The sequence below is a fragment of the Schistocerca gregaria genome, chromosome 6 (genome assembly GCF_023897955.1).
Source record: "Schistocerca gregaria isolate iqSchGreg1 chromosome 6, iqSchGreg1.2, whole genome shotgun sequence".
In the NCBI taxonomy this organism is placed as follows: Eukaryota; Metazoa; Arthropoda; class Insecta; order Orthoptera; family Acrididae; genus Schistocerca; species Schistocerca gregaria.
In genome coordinates, this window is record NC_064925.1 from 431,924,356 (window position 1) to 431,950,509 (window position 26,154).

At 40.0% G+C, this 26,154-nt stretch overlaps 1 protein-coding gene across 1 annotated transcript in view; it reads right to left on the reverse strand.

The window, feature by feature from the left end:
- Window positions 1–26,154, reverse strand: part of LOC126278901 (neural-cadherin-like) — a 794,973-nt gene that overhangs the window by 292,724 nt on the left and 476,095 nt on the right. The gene's annotated exons all lie outside the window — the stretch shown is intronic.

The following is a 26,154-nucleotide window of genomic DNA, read 5'->3' on the forward strand; positions in this document are numbered from 1 at the left end:
TAAAAAGACGAGAGCTAGTAGAAACCCTTGGGTAACAGAAGATATATTGAATTTAATTGATGAAAGGAGAAAATATAAAAATGCAGTAAATGAAGCAGGCAAAAAGGGATACAAACGTCTCAGAAATGATATCGACAGGAAGTGCAAAATGGCTAAGCAGGGATGGCTAGCGGACAAATGTAAGGATGTGGAGGCTTATCTCACAAGGTGTAAGATAGATACTGCCTACAGGAAAATTAAAGAGACCTTTGGAGAAAAGAGAACCACTTGCATGAATATCAAGAGCTCGTATTTCACGTGACGCCACTCTGGGCGATTTGCGCGTCGCTGGTGATGAGGACAACACAAAACCCAGTCCACGAGCGGAGGAAATCTCCAACCCTGCCGGGAATCAAACCCGGGCCCGCTGCATGGTAGGCAAACATGTTACCACTCAGCTCTTTTTTTTATCTCATCGTTCGTTATTGTTCGTTGCGTTCGTTCGCGGCAGACGTCCCATGACACCCATTCAAATTCACTTTTGACTTGTCCACTCAGCTTTTTTTATTACAGAGGGTAGCTAATCCTCTGACCAAACACTCTGAGCTACCATGCCGGCAGCTAATCAGGCGGGCACTCCAAGGAAGTGTAATAGGACCGTCACTATTTACAATATACACAGCCTGACAGAAATAGTGAAGCACCCAGAAGAGGAGGACGAAACGAAACAAAACTTCACGGGTTAGCAGTATTCAGTCCAAATAGTTGCATGACGCTGTACGCCCTATGTCCTGGATACTTGCACTGAGTCGGTTTCGAAGGGTGTCATAAATACACTTGTAGCCTCTCCTGAGCAAGATGGCCCATGTAACCTATCTTTAGAGAGTATTAGATTAAATTCTGTAATACGAAATGAGCTAAGATCCAGAAAACGGTATTGGTATTTCGGAGTAATAGTTAGTTAAAATTTTACAAAGAGTAGATATTCGAAATAGAGTAACACAAAGTAGTAAAAAGGGAATCCAAGGAAGAGAGAACCGATAGAGGTACTCAAAGTACCCTCCGCCACACACCGTCAGGTGGCTTGCGGAGTATGGATGTAGATGTAGATGCAGATGTGGATGAAGACATAACAAAGCTGCGTTTTGTTTTGAATGTAATATATAAACCAATGCGCAGCATTGTTAGGTCTCTTGAGGTTTTGTTTTCAGTGGTGTCGAGTGTGTTCGCAGTTCTCCCGTGGTAGTTGGAATTTTGGGATTAGAAGCCTAATTAAATTGCTTTCTTAGAACTGGACCAGACATAGGAGCGGTGGAGAATAGATTATTTTGGGATAAATTCAGAGACGGAGTCAATTAGATGTAATTGGGTGTACGAATACTGATGTTAAAGTGAATAGTGATTGTACATGTTAAACGAAACACTACGATCGGACAATACGGAAACTTTTATGTAGAATAAGGACTTTATTCGCTGTCCGCGAATTAGTAAAGAGTATTGGGACCGAAAATATTTTGGACCTTATCGCATCAGTATCTTTGCCGCTCGTTGTCAAGCTGATTGCCGGCCGCGGTGGCCGAGCGGTTCTAGGCGCTCAGTCCGGAACCGTGATACTGCTACGGTCGCAGGATCGAATCCTGCCTCGGGCATGGATGTGTGTAATGTCCTTGGGTTAGTTAGGTTTAAGTAGTTCTAAGTTCTAGGGGACTGATGACCTCCGATGTTAAGTCCAACAGTGCTAAGAGCCATATGAACAATTTTGTTTTTCGAGGTGATTCCGCTAATAAATAGGAAGTGAAAAATAGTACCCGTTAAAAGATTAAACTTGTACTGAACAGACATTGAAAGGATTGGAACACATAACTAACATTATGTCTTGAGAATTAAGAAGCTTAGACACTGTAAGGCCCAGAGACATATTTATAATTTATCGGACATTGACGGCAAAGGACAGTTTCACGGGAAAGCATATCTTTGGTGATAGGTATACTAGTACTGACTGACTGTTATCATACAGAAACGTTTCAAACTAGGATCAACTCTTCTTTCATTGATCCCCCTGGTGCCGTCTCTCATTAATTCAAGAACTTAATTGTGTCAATAAAACAGAAATATACGAGACGTTCCATTGTTTACTAAATTTCATAATCAGCTAGTGCATAGACAATAATAACGGGCGACGTTGATGGGTTATTGAAGGAAGCTGATAAACCTTCTTACAAACAGATTTAATAGGATTCAATGAATGCGTACAGATTGCTAAAAAAACCAAGTCAAATTACTCAGGGAAACAAATTTGTAAAAAAAAAGTCTTTGGATCCGTCGTGGTTGAAAGTGTACGAAATATTTCTGGAAAAACGCGATCACTTTTCAACTGCTAGTTCAGACGACTAGATTCAGTGATGTTTTATGCCCGACCCACATGGCAGGGAATGGTTCTTAACTAGCCGTGACAATATATAAACAAACTTTTGAGATTAGCTCCTCTGCAAGGGGGGGGGGGGGGAGATGACGAAGCGATATCTGTGCTTGTTTGCAGTCGCTACTGTTGCAGTTGGTCCTTGACCGGGAAGAGTTGACGTCCGAGCTGGCCTAATACATGTGGGGGTAGATCTGGGGATCTTGCTGGCACGGAAGTACTTTAACATCATGCAGTCAGTTCGTAGAGACACGTGCAGTGTGATAACGAGCATTGTCCTGCTGAAAAACGACATCACTATACTGCCGTAAGAGGTGTAACACATGACGACATACGATATCCGCGACGAAATGTTGTGCCGTCAGAGTTCCTCAGTCACTCCCATCCGTGTCCTGAAAGTCATACCCGACAGATCACCACACCATGACGCCACGGGTAACACGGCTGTACCTGTGCAATACACTAGAAGAATGGGACATCTCCTAACGTTGCCGCCATATTCGCCGAAGATGGTCACCCAGAATAGTGCAGAACCGCTATTAGTCACTGAACACACAGTGGCGCCATTCATTAGTAGTTGTAGTGCTACAACGATGAAAATTAATATTACGACGATGTCAAACCTTATTTTCATGGTTTAATGAAGTATTCATGATATTAAAAATGTAATTATAATATTATTATTTTCATTTTTATGCTTAGTGTATAAAAGACTTTCTAGTGCACGGAATAATTAGCATTGTTTGTACTACGAAACTATATGTGATTGTTAAGGGTTAAGCACGTAATAATTCGATGTAAGACATTTTGTTGAGTCTGAGTTTTGTAATCGTACTGGTCGGTAGAGAAAAAAAAGGTTCTTAATCGATGTGAAGGTATAAAGGCTGTAAAAAGGAGAGAGAGAGAGAAGGTAAATACAAGTTATTCAAAACAAATATCTCCTAACTTCAACGTCTTGTGATTTCCTATAACTAAAAAATTGCAAGGTCTAATCTGAGACTGTCCTGAATGACAGCGAAGAACATGTATGTTAATATATATTTTCTTCGTTTGATCACGGTTGTGATTCGGATGTTTCTTTTTGTTACGCGACGTGTTATGAATATTTTCATTTTACGTGCAAAGGTACACACAGCTTTAATCGATCCTGCGTCTTTCGGAAACGATAACTTTTAATCAGTACAATTACGCGAATACCGTCTAAATCGCAACGGTGATCGCAAAAGTGTTTCGTGGACCAAATAATTCTAATAAAATGTGTATTCTCCAAAGGGAGCAGCATTGCACTATCGCTGACTCGCAACAATCGAAAGAGTAAAATCAATGCTTAAATAAAATTTCCACCTTTTAATAATTATTATTACCCCATTAAATAAATAAGTAGCAATTCAGTGGCTATACAATCAATAAACACAGGGGGCAATTCACAGTCCCTGCTTCTCGGACACGCCAGCACCCCGGACGCAGTATGTTTGTTTTGCGGTGTTAACGGAAGCCTACGCATGGGACGGTAATTCCCCTAACGTGGCTGTTGCTAGTCTGCGACCAGTGGTACGAGATGACACAGAAAGTTGCAGGGAGTGCATTGCATGTTGTCAGACGGCAGTCGTAGATGTGAAGGGGCTACAATGCACAAAACTGTTGTCTACCTTTGTAGTGGTCACATACGGTCGACCGGAGCCTTGATGCCCTCACGTTTCTAAGCAGTCCAACAGTACAACGACTGGACGTCACTGTCACATCCAAATCCCCCACAAATCTAGATACTGCACGATTTGATCGCTCGGTCAAATGCAGACCCACAATACTTAGAAACTCTGTAAGCTGCTGACAGTACCGCCTCATAAAAGTACGCGGCATCTTCGCGTCCTGTACAATAATCACTCAACATACTTGCGCTGTGCATGACCTTGATATACATTCCTGGTAGCAGCAGCAAACACGGAGCAACACTGATGCAGTTTGCTGGACGTTCTACCTGCCTCACAGTATTGTTACCTTAATTATTTACATACCCAGCAATGGTGGGGACCACTCTGCTAAGGTCATCACGCACTATTTAATCTAACTTAAACTAACTTACGCTAAGGACGACATACTCACCCATTCCCGAGGGAGGACTCGAATCTCCATCTCCGAACGGGGATGGAGGGAGTGTGGGGCGGCGAAGAAGTCGTCGAATGATGTTGTTTGAATGTTCATTTCACGTAACAGACTATTGCCGATGCAACATATGTGGGACGGCGAAGAAGTCGTTGTTTAATGTTGAATGAAAGTTGAACATTGCCACCTTAAATCACGCGAGCCTGGCAACTAATTTGGTGGCCAGTCAGAAAGCGAAGGGAAACTTACTGACCTCAGTTCCCAGTCTGCACGGCCACATTCCTGTACAGCCCAGCTAAACGAAAAATATCCATAGTTCTTCACGGGATTAGGGCTGCTTCAATAAAATTTAAAGTTCCAAACAAGATTTTATTATCTTAAAGGCTCACACAAATTACTCGAAACTTCTGAAAATGCTAAAGACATTAAATATTGTTAATTCAGCCAATCGTTTAATAGTTCAGAGGCGACTTCTACAGCAAGTTCCTCCCGAATAGTTCATTACTCTAACTAACGGTGCTCTATTAATAGTTCGCAATAATGTTAAAAAAAAAAAAGATTAATGCTCGCCTTAAAAGTGGAGTTAGTCACCACTTGCCACGCGGAATTATACTTCACACGGACGGCACAATAACAGTTTGTTACCGAAGTCTAAACGATCCAGGACGGTGTACAGTCCTCGCGATTTTCAATGTCCGTTTACATTGCTAAGTACGCGCATGTTACAGCCCGCTATGACGTCACCCGAGGCGAGGCGCGATCGGGCGTTAAGCTCGCGTGGACTAGGCGTTGGTCTAATGCGGAGTGAGCTTACTACTGCCTCTGCCGCTCTTTTTATATAGCTCCGGCGCGTACCGCCAAGAGAGCATCTGTTCTTTCCATTCCTATGCAGATGCCTGCAGCGTCCAAATGATCGCTATCTCAGGCACATAATCTTAAATATCACATTTAATAATAGCTTTACAAACTTCTCAATTTTTGTATACATACATCTGAGCAGTACAGAAGCACGTAGAAAATCTCAGCCCGCTAAAATTAAAACTTTACTCTCTAGAATTTTTACAATGGAACTAACGGTAGATTGTTACCTCTGAACCATAGCTTTATCAAGACTTGTATCAGCTGTTAATTATGCTACAAGACTAAAACTTGGTGTAGCTTTGTTAATTGTCCTATATGATCATTGGTCTTAAAGAATTTGTTTTATCATTAAAATTTAAAGTACTTAATCTATAATGCTTATGTACATTTTACTCACAAAAATAGTTTTTACTAAATTACTAAAAAACTAGAAGAGGTAACTGATTGTGGTATTTCCATTATTATTATTAGGGTGAACTGAAGCATCCTACCAATTTTCAATATTGTAGCTCTATTATTTCGCGCCTCTGATTTTTCCGAAAAACGCGGATTCTGGAGTCAATTTTAGTTTTATGGTTTTGGAAACCAGCACCACTCATTAATGACTTCTTACTGCACCTTCTCACCAAATTTTGGCTTCCTAGCGTCATTATTTAGCGCCTCCTATTTTTCTTTCAAAACGTGAATTTTACGTAAACTACTAATTTTATAACATTAAGATTTGTTACCTGAAACATTATTACATAGAACTATACTTTAACAAAGTTTTACACACAAATCTTAATTTTTACTTTTATGTTAAATGTGGTGCAATACTATATGCAGGCGCGTTACGATGACGTGACGCTACTAGCAGTGAACTAGGGTAAGTCCCGTGCACTCGCTCGCCTCAGTATCTTATACATGATACAGCGCTTGCTTTGCTTCATCACCCCCTTTTTAATTTTCGTGAAAATCTATTTTTGAACAAAATTAAATTTCTAAAAGAACAAACAAGCGATGGATTACTTTAGTATACCTCTTTCAACTTAAGTTGCTTCTTCTTAGGAAATTCCTTATTACTACATACACAAAATAACCATACTCATATACACATAGAAAACCTAGTACAGAAGACATTCACAAATTATTTACATACATTTACATGGAAATATAAATTTTTCAATGGTTACAAAATAGTTATTTTTTTTTCTTTAAAATCAGTCTCTTCCTGAAAAAGAAAATACACACGACTTTTATCACTGCAACGCACTCACATTTTTCTTTTACTATAATACTCGGCACTGTGGTGGGTGTCCTATTGTAACACTCATTTAATTTCACTGATTGACAAAATTGTGGGAGGAAATTGTATTCACTGTGGTTTGCGTCTCTACTTCCAATCTCCCTACCGCTTGTTGTCAGTCATTCATGCAGCCTGCATGTCCCTGAGAAACAGACAATACAGTCTAAGTTTCTGTTTTCAACTTATATCTAAGGTAGGACAAAGTACATTTTATAGTTTATATTCTGGCATTATTTTACTAATTGTGAAGTTGTCAGAAAGACATTTAGCACTAAGTCGTATCTGATACAATAGCTCCTACTTTCTTCTTTCATAAATAATCTTTTAGGTTCCTAAATAGTGAAAATTCTTTTAGCAAATTAATATATTAAGATCTTGCTTCAACTTAGAAAATTGAGTAACCTTTTAGTTTTAATGTACTCTGGCTTAATTATCGTATGGATTAGTTCATCAAAGAAGTCATTTGCTGACCAGCACTTTGCTTTATTGTATGAATTACTAAAGAAATTAGTTATTTTCAGTATACCGATTCCAAATTTCTGCATTTTCCAATATTTGTGTGTTTCTGTTGTCTGTTTAACTATTTATTTGCCTCAAGCAAGATTTAGCGTTTTTCACCATTTCACGAGACGTGAGGGAATTATTCTTTAATCCTACATCATTTACTTCAATTTACTTACTTCACTTCTTCACCTTATTCATTTTCTCCCTTTTCTTCCAGATTCAAAATACTTCATTTCTCCACTTCTTTCTCCCTTTTCCTTTTGTCAGCCTATTGACGTCCTGTTTCTATATATTTGGTGCGATCCTCACACCACTTCCACACATCTCCATTTATTTAATTCTAAAACGCCATTGCTTGCCTCTATGAGCATTACCTTCTTACGCTGTTTTCCTTCAGACAACCTTATTTCTAGCAACATACTACCTTTTGCATAATCTCATGGATTATTCATATTCATACCGTACTTCGTATACTGCAACGTGTCTCTCTTAGTTGTAGTTTCTAACCCTTTACAATTACATGAAATATTTTAATTTATTTATTTTAGCCATGTTTGCCTCTTATTGGTACTCAGACTTTTGTTTTGCCATTCACTAGGTAGATCCTTACTAAGAATACTTAAAACCTAATAGCATATATACAACATGAAGACATATGTGATTCTTACCTGTTATGATAGACCAGAAGAAGGGAATGAAACTTGAAAAGGAAATAAAGTTTCACCCAGCTGGGACTGCACGGTACGCCAAACCGTGTATCCGCCAAAGAGTGGCAGACTCCCTACAGTAATTAATTACTGTTAATTTTAAATTCCTTTAGATCCACAATATTTCTTAGACCTAGTTCTCTCTTACTCTTTGGATATTCCAAACGATAGGCATTTGCATGAGGTTTACTTACTATTCTAAATGGTCCATGATATACATGCATAAACTTTTTAGTTTCTGCAGAAATTTTCTTTGATTTTTCTTTTGTTTTGACCAGCACTAGCTCACCAATTTTAAAACTAGTGGGGGAAGCCCTTGCATCATGCCTCTTTTTCCTATCTAAAGCTCTTTTGCGTATATTTGCCCTGGCCTGTGCTTTCTTCTCATCCAATGTACTCTGACTTAGAACTGGAAAGTCAATCATACTCGGAATGATATTATGTGGTTCCTGATTGAACATCAGCTCACATGGAGCAAAACCTGTGGCATCGTGTTTCAGATTATTAATTATCTCTTCAAAATACTTAATATGATCAGCCCATGTTGAATGCTTCCTAGCACAGTAGGTTCTACATAGTCTATTCAGTTCTCGCATAACCCTTTCACTCATATTTCCTTGCGGAAAGTATGCTGAAATCCTTATATGCCGAGTTCCGCTCCTTTCAAGACACAACTTAAATTTTTCTGATACAAATTGAGGACCATTATCTGACAATATGTTCTTTGGCTTGCCAATTTTCACAAAATAATCTTTCTCCAATTTATCTACAAGTGTTTTGGCATTGGCTCTCTTAATCGGATACAGTTTAACATATTTACTAAACCCATCAATCACCACAAAAACATGCGTACATCCTCCTTTAGATGTCGGGAGAGGTCCAAAAAGATCAACTGCACATAACTCTAAGGGTTCACTTGGGTCTACGTGATGCATATCCCCTTGCACTATTTTATTTACTGCTCTTACCTTTTGACAAATAACACAGGATGCTAACCTTTCTGCAACTCTACGATGCATGTTATCAAAGATGACTTTCTCATTTAGTTTAGCAATGCACTTTTTTGTACCATAATGACCATACCTTAGATGTACATAATCTATTAGCAGATCTACGTGTTGTGAAGGAAAACACACTTTCCATTCTGCTAAAGTTACCTTCCTCCTACGGAACAAAATTCCTTTGTGTAGACAGTAATATTGTGCTACCTTTGGATAATTAGGGTCCCCTAAATAGCTTTTAACTAGCTTCAATTGATCATCCTCATTCTGTTCTCGTCTTAAATTCTTAAATACTTTCTTTAAGGCACTCTCCTCTCTGAGCTCATGTACTGTCAACATACTTACCTCATTCCTTTCTGCCAAAGGAAGTTCTGATTCATTCCATAATTCAGCACTTCTTGATAGCCCATCTGCTACCAAATTGCTCTTTCCCTGTATATAATTAATTTCAAGATCAAACTGCTGAAGGTACATGGCCCACCTTGTCAACCTTGGATGCCTTAGTTTACAAGTCTTCAAAAATGTAAGTGCTTTGTGATCACTATAGATAATTACCTTCTGTCCTAACAAATAGTGCTCAAACTTCTGCATACCAAATACTATGGCTAGTGCCTCTAATTCTGAGATAGCATAATTTCGCTCAGCAGATTGTAATGAACGACTTGCAAAAGCAATAGTTTTATGAACCTCCTGGTCGCCTTCTGTTTCTAGCTGAAACAATTCTACAGCAATCCCATAACCACTTGCATCCACTGACATGCAAAAGGGTCTTGTAAAATCGGGATGGTGCAAGAGCGGACTATTAATCAAACAATCTTTTAATCCCTCAAAAGCAGACTGGCATTCTGGAGTCCAAACCCATGGGGTATTCTTTTTTAGCAGGTTGAGTAAACATGGATCATTAAATAAATGATCTTTAACAAAACGTCGGTAGAATCCAAACAAACCGAACATTGACCTGAGTTGCTTTTTATTTCGGGGCGCTTCAAACTTTTCAATACATGATAATTTGGATGGATCAGGTAATATACCCTCTCTGCTAATTTCATGGCCCAGGAATTTTATTCTGTCCTTTACACATTCAGTCTTTTCTAACTTTAATTTCATACCTCCATTTTCAAGAGCTTCTAGTACCCTGTCCAACAGACTGATATGTTCTTCCCATGTGGGAGTTGCCAACAGAATATCGTCTACGTAAATGGTTACTTGATCTAATAATTCCTGTCCTAATACATGAGCCATAACTCTTACAAAGGCACACACTGAAATATTCAATCCGAACGGAACTACTTTATACTGGTAGCATACTCCTTCATACAAAAATGCTGTATACTTACGTGATTCCTTAGCCAGCGGCAAATTCCAGTAACCACATGTTATGTCCATGGAAGTAAAGTACTTAACCCCTCGGAACTTTTGAATTAACTCATCCATATTTTGAGGACGATCACTTTCTCTGATGACAATTTCATTTAACCAGCGTGCATCCAATACTAATCTAACACTTCCATCACGCTTAGGCACTACAACAAGAGGACTATTGTATTCACTAATTGCTTGCTCTATGACACCCCATGCCAACATACGTTTAATTTCATTTCGCACTGCTTGTTTTCTTGCAACATGTATTGGATAAGGCTTCTTAAAAAATACCTTCCCAGGCTTGATATTCAAATGGCATTCATAACCTTTAACTTCACCAGGTGCGTTTGAGAATACATTACTATGCTTAGTTAACACACTCTTTAACTCTGATCTTTGTTCGTCAGCAATTTGCTTTGTTGATTGTACCTTTTCCTCTATTTCCTTTAGGACGTGTCTCTCTTCAACCTTAGCACTTTCCTCATTCTCACTGAAAACCAAATTTTCCTGCAAGTATCCTTTATTCTTTATTACTCTAATAGGCAGTTCCCAAGTTTCATTACTACCGCCTATATGACTTCCTATAAAAGACTCTCTTATCACTTTAGAGTCAGGTAAAGTTAAAATTAAGTTGTTCTGATCAAAATTGATCTTTCCCTGGTACTTTGATAAGAAATCAGTACCAATCAACATATCAACACTTAAGCCTAGCACAATCAAACAAGGATGATCTATTACTACGTCATTTATACCAATGGGTATCAAAGCTTCGTGTTGAACTGGTCTAGAGACTTTTCCAGTAGCACCTATAATCTTTAAGCCACTTACTTTCATAACTGTTAACTTCTCTTTATTGGGTATGGTGTCAAAAAATGTTTGTGATAAAGCACTTGCTTCACTGCCACTGTCAAGCAGACAACGCACAGTGACTCCTGATATGTTTACTTTGATAACAGGGTGAGTTATTTTACATTGAACAGGTTGCTCACACACCTCGTCTAATAAATCTCGTTCTATGTTCTTCCAGCTAAAGTAATTCTGATCAGTTGCAATTACATTTACATTTACATCCTGGGGCTCATCATGCTCTATAATCTTAGCTGCTTTCTCTAATCTGTCCACTAACTTTAAATCGAAGCATCTGACGACTTTTTCTACTTTTGTTTGCTGCACATCAGCCAAACTATCCTCTACCTCTGAGCAACTGCGTCCCTGCGCAATATTGCTGTTCATAAGAATGTCGTCACCTTCAACCATTTGTGGCACGTTTACACAGCTACTAGATTCTTTCACCTCGTTACTATTTCTACCCCCTTCATTCATCATTTCCTCCTCTCTAAAGTTTTGCAGTACTGATTCTACTTCTGCTACTTCTACTTCAGCTTTTAGATTGCCATTTTCATCGAAGATGTAAGCTTTTACTTCATCATTATTCCCATCAGACTCAAACCCATTATCTATTTCTTCCCCATTATCTACCTTGAGTTCCTGTTCTTCCTTGACCCATTTTTCTAGTGTATCCAAAATACTATCCACTATTTTGTGAGAGTGGCTTAACACATCACTGGTATTATCTGTATTTATTTCGTCATCCATGTTGTCTGTCTGTGTATGTTGGCTGATTGTCTGTGTTTCCGTTACTGGCTGTGTTACTGTTACCGCCTGGTGAGCGCCAGTTTCCTCATAGACGGGATTTAGTTTCCCACACGCGGCCTGTTGTGTTCATCTGTGACACCACTAGATATAGTAGCATCATGACTCCCTTCTTGTCTTAATGGCATAGTATTTACTTCTCCACTTTCGTCATAGTAGTTGTTACGAAAGCGTGGTGAGTATCTACCCCCTCTTCCTCTGCCACGGCTTTGGTTTCGATAGTTTGTTCTGGTGTGCCTAACTTCCATATTTCTAACGTTCACGTTTCCATTATTTTGTACGTGATTGTTAGAAGATTTGTTATTCTGCTGCACCTGCTCCTCAGCAGCAGCTACTCTTTCCACTCTTTCCAGATATTCAATAAATTTGTCTATATTATCTCTAGGGGCGGAAATGATCCTCTTCTGCCAGTACCACGGCAGCTTACCTTCTAAACCCATAATGATCATATCTGGCTTCATCTTTTCTGTCAAATGTGACAGTCTTGAAACCCACTTCCTAGCGAAATCCTTTACTGATTCACGCCCTGGGAAAAACTTCTTACCACTCCAGAATTCCCTTAACACATCATTTTGTTTGTTATGTGACCAGTATTCGTTGAGAAATGCAGACTTAAATTCAGATAAAGTTTTACATTTGATCATTACATCCGCTGACCATCGCAAAGCATCACCTGACAAATGACTTCTTATAAATGAAATTTTTTCTCTTTCTGACCAAGTGTTGGGGAGAACATCCTCAAAGTCATTCCAAAATTCAAGAGGGTGAATGTACTTATCAGGATCAAAGCGCAAAAACTGTCGACACCCTATAAAAGCGGCGTCAACTGAAGTCACATGCTGTATAGTAGAATGACTAGAATTAACAGAGGTTACTCTATTTTCTAGGTAAGCAATGTTAGTATTTAATTCCTCTACTTGTGACTCTACTGCTTCTATCCTGGCAGAACATCTTTGTTCCACTGCACCACGAATTTCGGTACAGGTTTCTTTTACTTTCTCAATGTTTTTCTGACAAGTATCTACTTTAATTTGTACCTCTTTAACTTTGTCAGAGCAAAGTTTGGACTCGTTGCTCAATCTTTCGGACAACCTCACTTCCAAAAGTTCATCTGCCTCTTGATAATTTTTTTGAATTTGATCTATTTCACATTTGAAAGTACTATGCATTTTAGTTAACTGTTGCCCTACTTTTACTTGAATGTCATGATGAATAGCATCTATCTTATAATTCAAACTATTCCATTTTGATTGCAGTTCTTCTTTTAGTTCTTTATTACTATCCTCAATTTTATTTTCCAACCCTTTATTACTAACCTCAATTTTATTTTCCAACCCTTTATTACTAACCTCAATTTTATTCTCCAACTCTTTATTACTATTTTCAATTTTAGCCTCAATTTTATTTTGGTTTGATTCGAGTTTGGCAAACAGTATTTGCATCCAATCCGGAGCTTCTACCTTGATACTTTGTATCTCTTGACTTGACTGAGCTGGAGATATATTGAGCTCAGTTTCACTACCTGACAAAGTTAGCAACTCTACTGGCTCCCTTTTGACTTCTATTTCACTTATTGATTGCATCCCTGCACTCTCATTTAAATTAAAGTCATAATTTACTGGTGACAAATTACGTTCTAGTTCAATATTTGAAGGATTAATGGAACCATCCTCATTAAACTCAATTCCTGATCGTGAGGATTCTTGGTCAGAGACCGGTTCCCTTCTGAAATGTACACTACTTTCCATATCTTTTAGTTTGTTAGCAGCAGTTAATAAATATTTTAAAAGTCTTTGACTTAACTTAAATGCTTGATTTCGACGAATGATGTCGTCGCGGTGTACCAGCGATCGTGATGCGACGCGTCGCGACGTATTGAAGGCAGCAGCAGCAGCTGTAGCGTCGAGTACCGCCACAGGAATCGCCTACTGCAATAGCTCCAGGGGGGGGGGGGGGGGCAGCAAGGCACCGTTGACCGCTCGGCGCAGCCGGCAGCTGTCTCGCAGATCAGCGCAGCTCCGCAATGACGCACCGTCTTCCTTTAGTCTCAGCGCCGTCGGCAGCCGCGATCCAGCATCGTCGCCTTCCTCACCATCGTCACTACCCAACGTACAGCGGTAGACACTTATTGTTTATACACTACACCCGCCTTTACTGGTAACACTGTTCCCACACTAGTTCAATTCAGTGTCCTGTTATTGCCTACCGAGTTCGTTAATTTATACCAATCGCTTTCACACATCGAGCACTTTTATTTGCTTTTAATTCAGTTTTCCCGGTCGATAAGCACCATATGTGGGGCGGCGAAGAAGTCGTCGAATGATGTTGTTTGAATGTTCATTTCACGTAACAGACTATTGCCGATGCAACATATGTGGGACGGCGAAGAAGTCGTTGTTTAATGTTGAATGAAAGTTGAACATTGCCACCTTAAATCACGCGAGCCTGGCAACTAATTTGGTGGCCAGTCAGAAAGCGAAGGGAAACTTACTGACCTCAGTTCCCAGTCTGCACGGCCACATTCCTGTACAGCCCAGCTAAACGAAAAATATCCATAGTTCTTCACGGGATTAGGGCTGCTTCAATAAAATTTAAAGTTCCAAACAAGATTTTATTATCTTAAAGGCTCACACAAATTACTCGAAACTTCTGAAAATGCTAAAGACATTAAATATTGTTAATTCAGCCAATCGTTTAATAGTTCAGAGGCGACTTCTACAGCAAGTTCCTCCCGAATAGTTCATTACTCTAACTAACGGTGCTCTATTAATAGTTCGCAATAATGTTAAAAAAAAAAGATTAATGCTCGCCTTAAAAGTGGAGTTAGTCACCACTTGCCACGCGGAATTATACTTCACACGGACGGCACAATAACAGTTTGTTACCGAAGTCTAAACGATCCAGGACGGTGTACAGTCCTCGCGATTTTCAATGTCCGTTTACATTGCTAAGTACGCGCATGTTACAGCCCGCTATGACGTCACCCGAGGCGAGGCGCGATCGGGCGTTAAGCTCGCGTGGACTAGGCGTTGGTCTAATGCGGAGTGAGCTTACTACTGCCTCTGCCGCTCTTTTTATATAGCTCCGGCGCGTACCGCCAAGAGAGCATCTGTTCTTTCCATTCCTATGCAGATGCCTGCAGCGTCCAAATGATCGCTATCTCAGGCACATAATCTTAAATATCACATTTAATAATAGCTTTACAAACTTCTCAATTTTTGTATACATACATCTGAGCAGTACAGAAGCACGTAGAAAATCTCAGCCCGCTAAAATTAAAACTTTACTCTCTAGAATTTTTACAATGGAACTAACGGTAGATTGTTACCTCTGAACCATAGCTTTATCAAGACTTGTATCAGCTGTTAATTATGCTACAAGACTAAAACTTGGTGTAGCTTTGTTAATTGTCCTATATGATCATTGGTCTTAAAGAATTTGTTTTATCATTAAAATTTAAAGTACTTAATCTATAATGCTTATGTACATTTTACTCACAAAAATAGTTTTTACTAAATTACTAAAAAACTAGAAGAGGTAACTGATTGTGGTATTTCCATTATTATTATTAGGGTGAACTGAAGCATCCTACCAATTTTCAATATTGTAGCTCTATTATTTCGCGCCTCTGATTTTTCCGAAAAACGCGGATTCTGGAGTCAATTTTAGTTTTATGGTTTTGGAAACCAGCACCACTCATTAATGACTTCTTACTGCACCTTCTCACCAAATTTTGGCTTCCTAGCGTCATTATTTAGCGCCTCCTATTTTTCTTTCAAAACGTGAATTTTACGTAAACTACTAATTTTATAACATTAAGATTTGTTACCTGAAACATTATTACATAGAACTATACTTTAACAAAGTTTTACACACAAATCTTAATTTTTACTTTTATGTTAAATGTGGTGCAATACTATATGCAGGCGCGTTACGATGACGTGACGCTACTAGCAGTGAACTAGGGTAAGTCCCGTGCACTCGCTCGCCTCAGTATCTTATACATGATACAGCGCTTGCTTTGCTTCAGGAGGAGAGGTGGTGGTGGTGGTGGGGGGGGGGGGGGGAGCCGCGCAACCGGGACAAGACGCCCGAGACCTCGCGGTTTCCCCGTTTAATAAACGATGCAGAGGGAAATCCAAAGGCTGTGATGTTTCAACCACTGGCGGACACAAATAAGCAGCTCCGGTATTATAGGAACAGACCAAAGTTTATTGTATACAGTTTCCACAAAAATATTCTCCGCAATGAGAAAATAGAAAGGATGTAATACAATATTGCAGTGCCTGTGTTATTCTGAATTACAACGCAAAGTTCCTTTGGACATGCACGCATGTCTAAAGGAACCGGCACTGCGGTGACTATAGTCGTTATGCTGAACTTAAGTATAATCGCAATTGCGGTTATGGACAACTATCAGCTGTAGAATGGAATGATGGCAATGAAAATTTGTGCTGGACCATTTTGGCTGAACAGATCCATCACAGGGACTCTGATCATAAAGCACGCATCGTCCAGGAGTGTTTTTATGAGTACGACGATGGAGTGTATTATCTCCACTGGCCAACACAGGCAGCAGATTTGAGTATTATTGAGCCTTTATGATCTACTTTGGAGAGAAGGTTGCAGGTCTCTATCCACCTTCATAATTGCTACCATAACTTGGCACTATTTTCTAGGAAAAATGGCATAAGTTTCCATTGAAAACCATACAGGGACCTTTATATTAAAAATGAAATTCCTCCAGCTGTATTTAAGGTGTCGATTTTATTTTGGCAATTAGTTTCAAAGTTGTAACAACGTCATCTTCAGGCCCATACGCTTGTTGACGTCAACTGCGTGCGGCTGATACCAGAAGTCAGTGGTGAGATACGGACGTGCTCCGTGTGGAAGGTGGTCAAGTAACTCACTAACCACCTTCTACACGGAGCACGTCCGTATCTCACCACTGACTTCTAGTATCAGGCGCACGCAGTTCACGTCAACATGCGTATGGGCCTGAACATGACGTTGTTACAACGTTGAAACTGGTTGCCAAAATACAATCGACATCTTAAATACAGCTGGAGGAGTTTCTTCATTTTTAATATAAATTTATACCAGCTGACGTCCCACTGTCCTCTATTTCAACCATGGATGTACGAAGATCATACAGGACTTATCTGTATTAACATCTTCAACTTTGGTAGTCCTGTCTTTCCTCAGTTGCATGCAATATTCCCGTATACTGATAATTTTTACTTTATGGACTTTGTAACTACAACTGAATGAAACACAATTTTCGTGCCATACGCGTTTCGCCTTTATTGCGTGTTCATTCTCTACACCAATTGGAAATACAGGGAATGGTCAAAAATATGTAAACGGTAAAAACACTTTACCATGCTAATATGGCACAGGAAACCTGTTGGCAATCGATACAGCTTCCATTCGTCTCAGAATGCATAAATACAGGTCCTGTATTACGGTATATTGATAATTTTTACTTTAGGGACCGTCTGATTCAAATGGCTCTGTGTACTATGGGACTTAACTGCTGAGGTCATCAGTCCCCTAGAACTTAGAACTACTTAAACCTAAATTAACCTAAGTACATCACACACATCCATGCCCGAGGCAGTATTCGAACCTGCGACCGTAGCGGTCGCGCGGTTCCAGACTGTAGCGCCTAGGACCGCTCGGCGACCCCGGCCGGCGGACCGTCTGACTACAAATGAATGAAATACAATTTTTGTACCACACGCGTTTATTAACAAAGGCGAAACGCGTATGGCACGAAAATTGTGTTTCATTCAGTTGTAGTTACAAGGTCCATAAAATAAAAATTATCAATATACCATAATAGAGGACCTGTATTTATCCATTCCGAGACGAATGGATGCTGTATGGAATGCCAACGGGTTTCCTATGCCATATTAGCATGGTAAAGTGTTTTTACCGTTTACATATTTTTGGCCATTCCCTGTATTCCCAATTGGATACCTTAGTACCGTGTTACCAGCCTGCTTGGTCCTCGCTGATAAACCCTTGACTGTAGAATGGCACAGACCTGCTGTAATTAGAGTATCTCTCTTTTTTTTCGTATGGTGTCCTCTGTTTCCATCATATTGCAAATTTATTTATTTTAATATTGTGGCCGAATGCGCTTTCAGTCACTACAGTCTTGGGAGGCATGTCATGTGCACCATCTGCCAGGGAATAATGTAAACCTTGTTCTGAGATCATATTTTAGCTGTTTTTGTTCTTTCTGAAGTGGAGATTGGGGACCAAGCCAGAATTTGCCTAAACGATCTTAGAAGACTGTCCAAACCACACTAAGACCATCTTCTTAGCAGATGAACGGTCGCTAATACACAGCACGAATTCGATCCGGATCTGACTGAGCTTACCGAATGCCATTCTCCCTATTCGTGAATCGTGAACGGAGCAGCTAATGGGCGGGAAACATTGACGGTACCAGAAGTATATAGCTTACGAAGTATATAGGGTGACCTTTTTTAACCTGACATTACTAAATATCTCGAAAGCGATGCATAGTACAAGAAAAAAGGGTTCTTGGTGAAAAGTTAATAGTTTGTACTATAGCTGGCCACCTCCGAACCACCCCTCCCGCGTGGGAGTGATCAACTTTTTATTTTCAAATGGGAGTATCATTTTTATTGCATATTCATACTCTACGCCAAAAAATACGTTCTGTTTACACAAAAGCATTGTTTCCTATTCATGGTGGATGGCGCTGTAATCGACAAATACAAATATGTCTGTTTTACCAGTTAAGAACCGATGCATTTGAATAGAATTTCATTGACGATATAAATGTAAATACTTTTGTTCTAACGGTTGATGGCTATGTTCGAAATTTATTTTAGTGTTGTAAATTTGATTGTACAGTATAGTATAGTTAACCGTTTCACCGTCTGGTTAGGAGCTACGTTTAGTGTGATCCAGGAACAACGTCGAGGATATAATAGTTTTCTGTTCCCATCAGGATGTTTGATTACGGTGAGTCTCTTTGCCTCTCAACATTGGGATGCTTGATTTGGGTCAGCATCCATGGCAGGTGCACCTGTCACTATCATCTCATGGACATTACAACGGTTGCGTTTTGCATTCCGCCCGTGGTCGCATAACGACTAGCGTGGGAGTTACGGCGGTTGGATGAGACCACCCAAACCAATCAGCTTGATGGCGAGGTTTGACGGCGGCCACCGAAATCAAGCATTCCGATAGTTTGCGAACTGACCGCAATCAAGCCCCCAGGAAACAGAAAACTACATTACCATACAAATAGCTTATTTGCCAGAAATGTCAATGTTTAGCCATGTTATTGGTACTGACAATCACATTTGCAACACTCAGGTAACGTCTGAATATCACTATTGACCTTTAGAATACAAAGGTTTACGTTTACACCATAAATGAAATGTAGAAGCAGATGCGTCGGTTCTTAATTGCAAAAACGGGCAAACTTGATATTTGTCGATTACAGCACCATCTACCATGGTTGAAAACAGTGGTTTGAGTAAACCGTACGTATGTCTTGGCGTGGAACCTGAATATGCAATAAAATGAGAGTTCACAAACTTGAGCCCCCTCCCCCTCCCCCTCCGTGCAGGACGGGTGCTTAGGAGGTGACTAGTTATAGCACAAACAGATGTCCCCTTTACTAATATTAACTTTTCACCTAAAACATTTTTATCATAGGATGCGTCGTTTATGAGGTATTTAGTTGTCTCAAGTTAAAGCATCTCTCGTGGGCTGTACACATCGTACATTGTGCAAACCATGGAATCCTGCGATTTCTTTGATCCAGTCTCAAAGACATCGCCACAAAGCAGTTTCTACTGATATAACGCTACCACTGTATGAATAGAACGTCTGTCCACAAAGTGAACTCTGGCCATTGTGTTTCTACGGTATTCGCAGTGGCGCGGGACTCGGATTTAAAGGCTCGGACGCGAGTGCTGGAGGTTCATTCCGCCTACTCACTCGGAAGATGGCAGGGAGGTACACGGCCGAACAATCAGTTCACGAAATGAGTTTTCTGCGGCTGCAAGCTCGAAATCTAATGGATTAGGTTTGGCTGGTAACATACTGTTTTTTTTCCCTCTCCAGTGCATGCAGAAAGTAATCGAGCTAGTAAGTCATTCTAACTATCTGGGCTTCAACATTTCTTTTCACTATAACAAAGATATAAAGAATAAGAAAGAAAATTTCAGGGTTGCAGTGGAACAATAGAACGAACATTAAAGAAAAGACAGCAAAAGAAACGCAAGCTGAATTCTATAAAACACCAATTGTTCCATTGTTATTTTATGGATATGGGGCTTGGATAGTGAACAAGGAACACGTAAATTGAATAATCACACCAGAAATGAAATTCCTCAAATCTGTTGAAGGCTGTAGCCTAGCAGAAACATTAAGAAGTGAAGTTATTAGAAGTGAAGCTTAAAATGTTTGCAATAACATATTGCACGTACACCTTTCAGACATTTTTTTTCTGGAGGAAGGAGTACTTTTCAACGGTCTAATGCTCTTACGCAATTGTTCAATGCTGTTAGAAGCAAGATTTACACAAATATATGTACCTGTTTTCGAAACATGCTTTATACACATGACTATTTTTATAATTAATGTCGAAATATTCACTGCTGCAATAAACTTAACATTCGACGATTACCATGCAAAACGACAGTAGTAACATTCAGCTACGTATTGGCCTATAGCCAACCAACCACTTCCGAGCACTGCCACGATCACAAGCTGCTGCACACTGCTACACTCACTTGTTCATATTTTTAGAGTGATGCACAACGGGTTGAAGAACTTACGCTTGATGAAAAGATTGAAATAATGAAAGACACCAGTCTGATTTTGTTCAACAGTATTACTTTTATTGTGTTAACCGGTTTTCGGCTTCAGACATCTACTGAGTATTGTCACCAAAGAAGTTACAATGTTTGCAAACAACATTGGAAGAGAAGTAACACGTCTAGACTGAAGCAGAAACATACAGTAAGTAACGTCTTTGACTGTGTGGTGGTAATGCAATCGAAAAGTAAAAAATTGAACAGTACATAAATAAAAATGGAGTAGACAGTAAATGTCTGAAGATGGCATTGTAAGCCGAAAACAGGTTAACACAATAAAAGTAATCCTGTGGAACAAAAGCAAACCGGGGCTTTTCATTTATTATAGTGTTGTTCTATCAAGACCGGACGGAGGATTCTTTTAACATGAAAAGGTTGAACATTTATAAACGTGTAAATAAGGCTTCCATTGATGAAAAATATTTATGTTGGACCTAAGATACAGTAAAAAATAGTTTACACAATGGTAATCTGGGGATCTGAAAGGGATGTAAACGTAAACATAGAATGAACACACAGGATGAACCAGTACTCTACAGACTAAGAGGCTGTCCGGGGTACCTTCTGAGTATTTTGGTGTAAGGGATCAGCGGTCTTCGGCGGCTCGTTAGCGTTATAGCATTTCGTTTGGTTTCTTGCCCCAGTTAGCTATGTTCCTGTATTGCACTGAAAATAGTCCACAATGGTGCAAATATCGACGATTTGAGCTGTTAAGTTTGTTTCCATTTGCTCACGGTACTTTCTGCTGTCAACAGTAATACCCTATTTAACTCTTGTCCTCAGTGCTGATCTATTCTGTCTAGGGTTTCGTTTTCCGGGAGTGTTAGTTGTGCATTAACAATGATACACAGCAGCACTACTCACAGGTTTACTATTTAAGAGTTGGCCGATTTTCACCTCGTATATGGGTTCACTGAATGTAATGGGAGAGCGGCACAAAGACGCTGCGCTGAATTGTTCCCCCATCGATGGCGACCACATTTAACACAGTGTTACATCTGAGGGTTGTTGTATTACTCTGTGTTATGTGTTGTATGTTGTATGTTTTGGTTTTTGCGTATTACAGGTTTCTTCACTATTGCGAAGGCATTTTCACAGAAACAAGTGTTACTGCGGTAAAAAATCGAATAAATCGTAGTTACATTATTATTCTATATCAAGCCACCTGAGACCGTCGGTACCTTGTACCTAATTACTCAGAAGTTGTCCCTGAACAACCTTTGAATGTCGGTGGAGTTCTGGATCACCATATATAAATAGAATACAACACGATGGTTACCCTAAAAAATATTGGCAGTGTATGCCCAAAGGTGTTAAGAGGCATAGAGTGGCGCATGGAAAGATGAATCCGAAACAGGTTCCTCGAACCTAATACGTGAATGTGCGAGTAGATGATGGGGTGATGATGATGATAGTGACCGGGCCAAATATCTCACGAAATAAGAATCAAACGAAAAACAACAATGAACGAAATTCGTCTAGCTTGAAGGAGGAAACCAGATGGCGCTATAGTTGGCCCGCTAGATGGTGCTGCCATAGGTCAAACGGATATCAACTGTCTTTTTTTAAATAGGAACCCCCATTTTTTATTACATATTCGTGTAGTACGTAAAGAAATATGAATGTTTTAGTTGGACCACTTTTTTCGCTTTGTGATAGATGGCGCTGTTATAGACGCCAACGTATAAGTACGTGATATCACGTAACATTTCGCCAGTGCGGACGGTATTTGCTTCGTGATACACTACCCGTATTAAAATGGACCGTTTACCAGTTGCGGAAAAGGTCGATATCGTGTTGATATATGGCTATTGGGAGCAAAATGCCCAACGGGCGTGTGCTATGTATGCTGCTTGGTATCCTGGACGAAATCATCCAAATGTCCGGACCGTTCGCCGGATAGTTACGTTATTTAACGAAACAGGAAGTGTTCAACCACCTGCGAAACGTCAACGACGACCTGCAACAAATAATGACGTCCAAGTAGGTGTTTTAGCTGCTGTCGCGGGTAATCCGCACATCAGTAGCAGACAAATTGCGCGATAATCGGGAATCTCAAAAACGTCGGTGTTGAGAATGCTACATCAACATCGATTCCACCCGTACCATATTTCTATGCACCAGGAATTGCATGGCGACGACTTTGAACATCGTGTTAGTTCTGCCACTGGGCACAAGAGAAATTACGGGACGATGAGAGATTTTTTGCACGCGTGCTATTTAGCGACGAACCGTCATTCACCGTGAGCGGTAACGTAAACCGGCATGATATGTACTATTGGGCAACGGAAAATCCACGATGGCTGCGACAATTGAAAAATCCGCGTCCTTGGCTGGTTAATGTATGGTGCGGCATTATGGGAGGAAGGATAATTGGCCCCCATTTATCCATGGCAATCAAAAATGGTGCAATGTATACTGATATCCTACGTAATGTTCCACCTATGTTACTGCAAGATGTTTCACTGCATGATAGAATGGCGATGTACTTCCAGCATGATGGATGTCCGGCATATAGCTCGCGTGGGGTTGAAGCGGTACTGAATAGCATATTTCATGAAAGGTGGATTGGTCGTCGAAGCTCCATCCCATGGCCTGCACGATCTGACGTCCCCAGATTTCTTTCTGTGGGGAAAGTTGAAGGATATTTGCTATCGTGATTCACTGACAACATGCGTCAGCGGATTGTCAATGCATGTGCGAACATTACGGAAGGCGAACTACTCGCTGTTAAGAGGAATGGCGTTATACGTATTGCCAAATGCATTGAGGTTGACGGACATCATTCTGAGCATTTATTGCATTAGTATGGCATTTACAGGTAATCACGCTATAACAGCATGTATTCTTTGAAATGATAAGTTCACAAAGGTACATGTACCACATTGGAACAACCGAAATAAAATGTTCAAACATACCTACGTTCTGTATTTTAATTTTAAAAAACCTACCTGTTACCAACTGTTCGTCTAAAATTGTGAGCCATATGTTTGTGACTATTACAGTGCCATCCATCACAAAGCGAAAAAAGTGGTCCAACTAAAACATTCGTATTTCCTTACGTACTGCACGAATATGTAATAAAAATGGGGGTTCCTATTTTTTAAAAACGCAGTTGATATCCGTTTGACCAATGGCAGCGCCATCTAGCGGGCCAACAATAGCGCCATCTGGTTTCCCCCTTCAAGCTAGACAAGTTTCGTTCTTTGTAGTTTATTAGTCTGACGCTTACTTCGTGAGATATTTGGCCCGGTCACGATCAATGGACCACCCTGTATAGCGATGCTAAGTGCCGCGTGGTGCGTAAGGAAATTATGTAAGTGGAGAAGAGAAGAATTGGGAATCATTCCAGCGACTATATTGATGGGAAATGGGGAAATTCAGTGTGTAAGTGACTCTGACAAGGGGCGTATTATTATGGTCAGGCACACTGGTGCGGTGATCTCGGAAATGGGGGAAGCTGTTGGGACGTTCACTTGAAAATGTCGTCAGCATCTATGGAAAGCGGTTGCAGGACGGTAAAACCATGAGTAGGTAGCAGGGTATTGGATGTGCACGCCTCATCACGAAGTGTGGAGGTTAGAAGCTTGCATGTCTGACGACAGAACACAGTTTTGGTGCCGAGCAAGTGTTCCAGACTGCAATGTTATCATATTGACCCAATAATGTCACCAGTGATGACTGCAGTAAGCATGATCATCGAGATTAGACTGTCGACAAACGGAAACATGTGGTTTGGTAGGAGGAATCACGTTTCTTGTTACACCATTTCGATAGCTGGCTCCGGATACAACGTCTTCGAGGCGGACAGCTGCTGGAAACATGCACCGCACCATGAACGCGTGGGTGTCCAGACCTACCCTTGGGACCTGCGGTAGTAATCGAAGACATCAGAACAGCAGTGGGCAACGTGAACATCATTGCAGATCACTTGCAACCCTTCATGCTAATGTCTTACCCGACGGCTATAGCATTGTCCACCACACCAAATGTCCGTGCAACTGGACCAGAATTCTGCAGCATGATACTGACTTCACATTGGTATCTTGGCCACCAATTCCACCTGGTCTGTACCCGACGGAGCACATCTGGCTTTCTATCTGGCATCAGCTCCGCGTTCACAACCCATCAGTACGTGAAACTGCGGGACCTGTGCGTAGGTATCTGCTGCTATGTACATCCAGAAACCTACGAAGGACTTTGTCGCATCTATGCTACGTATAGTGGCTCGCGTATTTCCTTCCAACTCAGAACCAAAACCCAATTAACCCTTTGTTTCCTGACGTAAGAAAAAATTTACTTTTTAACTTTTTCTTTGCAGTATTTATGCTATTGTGGCCTAAAATGACGGTAGGATTTTTTGTAAAATTTTATTTTATTTTTCACAACTTTTTTCTCTCCTGGTACTCAGAAGTACCGTCAGACTCCATGGACAGAATCACATCATGCGCAGAAAAATGCTCCAATTTTTATAACTTGTACTTTTTTCCACATAAATATTAAATATTTTTACATTAGAAAATTAATTAACAGAAATATGATATTTCTGAATTTTTTTTTAAATTTCGCATAAATTTATTCTAGAGCAACTTTACAATACATAGTAACTTAGCTATAAATTTTTGACAGTATATACATATCACATATTTAATGATACCTCATGAAATTTTGGGAAACAGTTCTTTTTCTCATTGCAGCACAAATACACTTTACATGTACTATATTGTGAATGTGGTCTCGACTGAATTTTATTTTTCTCACACATTTCGCATTGTCCTCTTTTACAACTGAACACTACAAAATGGTTTTCTCAGTTGCCAAGACGTACATCCTTCGGAACAGAAAAGTTATCCTTCCTTCTTTTTGGGAGAGTTATTTCATCTTTAGCAGAATTCTCTTTTTGAGATTTGGCACTTGCTGTTCATTCATTAGCCCTAGTGCCACAGCACGCTTGAATTCCTGCAGTGGCAGTGCCCCATGTAGATCACTGAAAGTGACGTAAGCATTGACAAAAGCAATTTCTGTTGTTCCCCAGAAGAGACGGTGCCACCATTTCTTTGACCGCTTTTCAAGACCATAAGTTGAACGTAATCTGTCTGCATGATCCACACCACCCATGTTTTTACTGTAATCACATACAACAACTGGACATGGTATAGTCATACTAGTTCCATCTTTCTGTTTTCTTGTCACTACTCTCTGTTCAGTGCCATGGAAGTTTGATGCAAAATACACTACTTTATTTTCCTTCCATCGAAATACTGTTAAGTCTAAAGATGACTCTCTGTTATTTGAATAAGACATTTTGTCTTAGGTAAATTCCCTAGCAAATCTTTCCTGTTTGTTCTAATTGTTCCACAGGCAAACGTATTTACCGATTTCTGTGTGAGAAAAAGTGGACAGAACAACT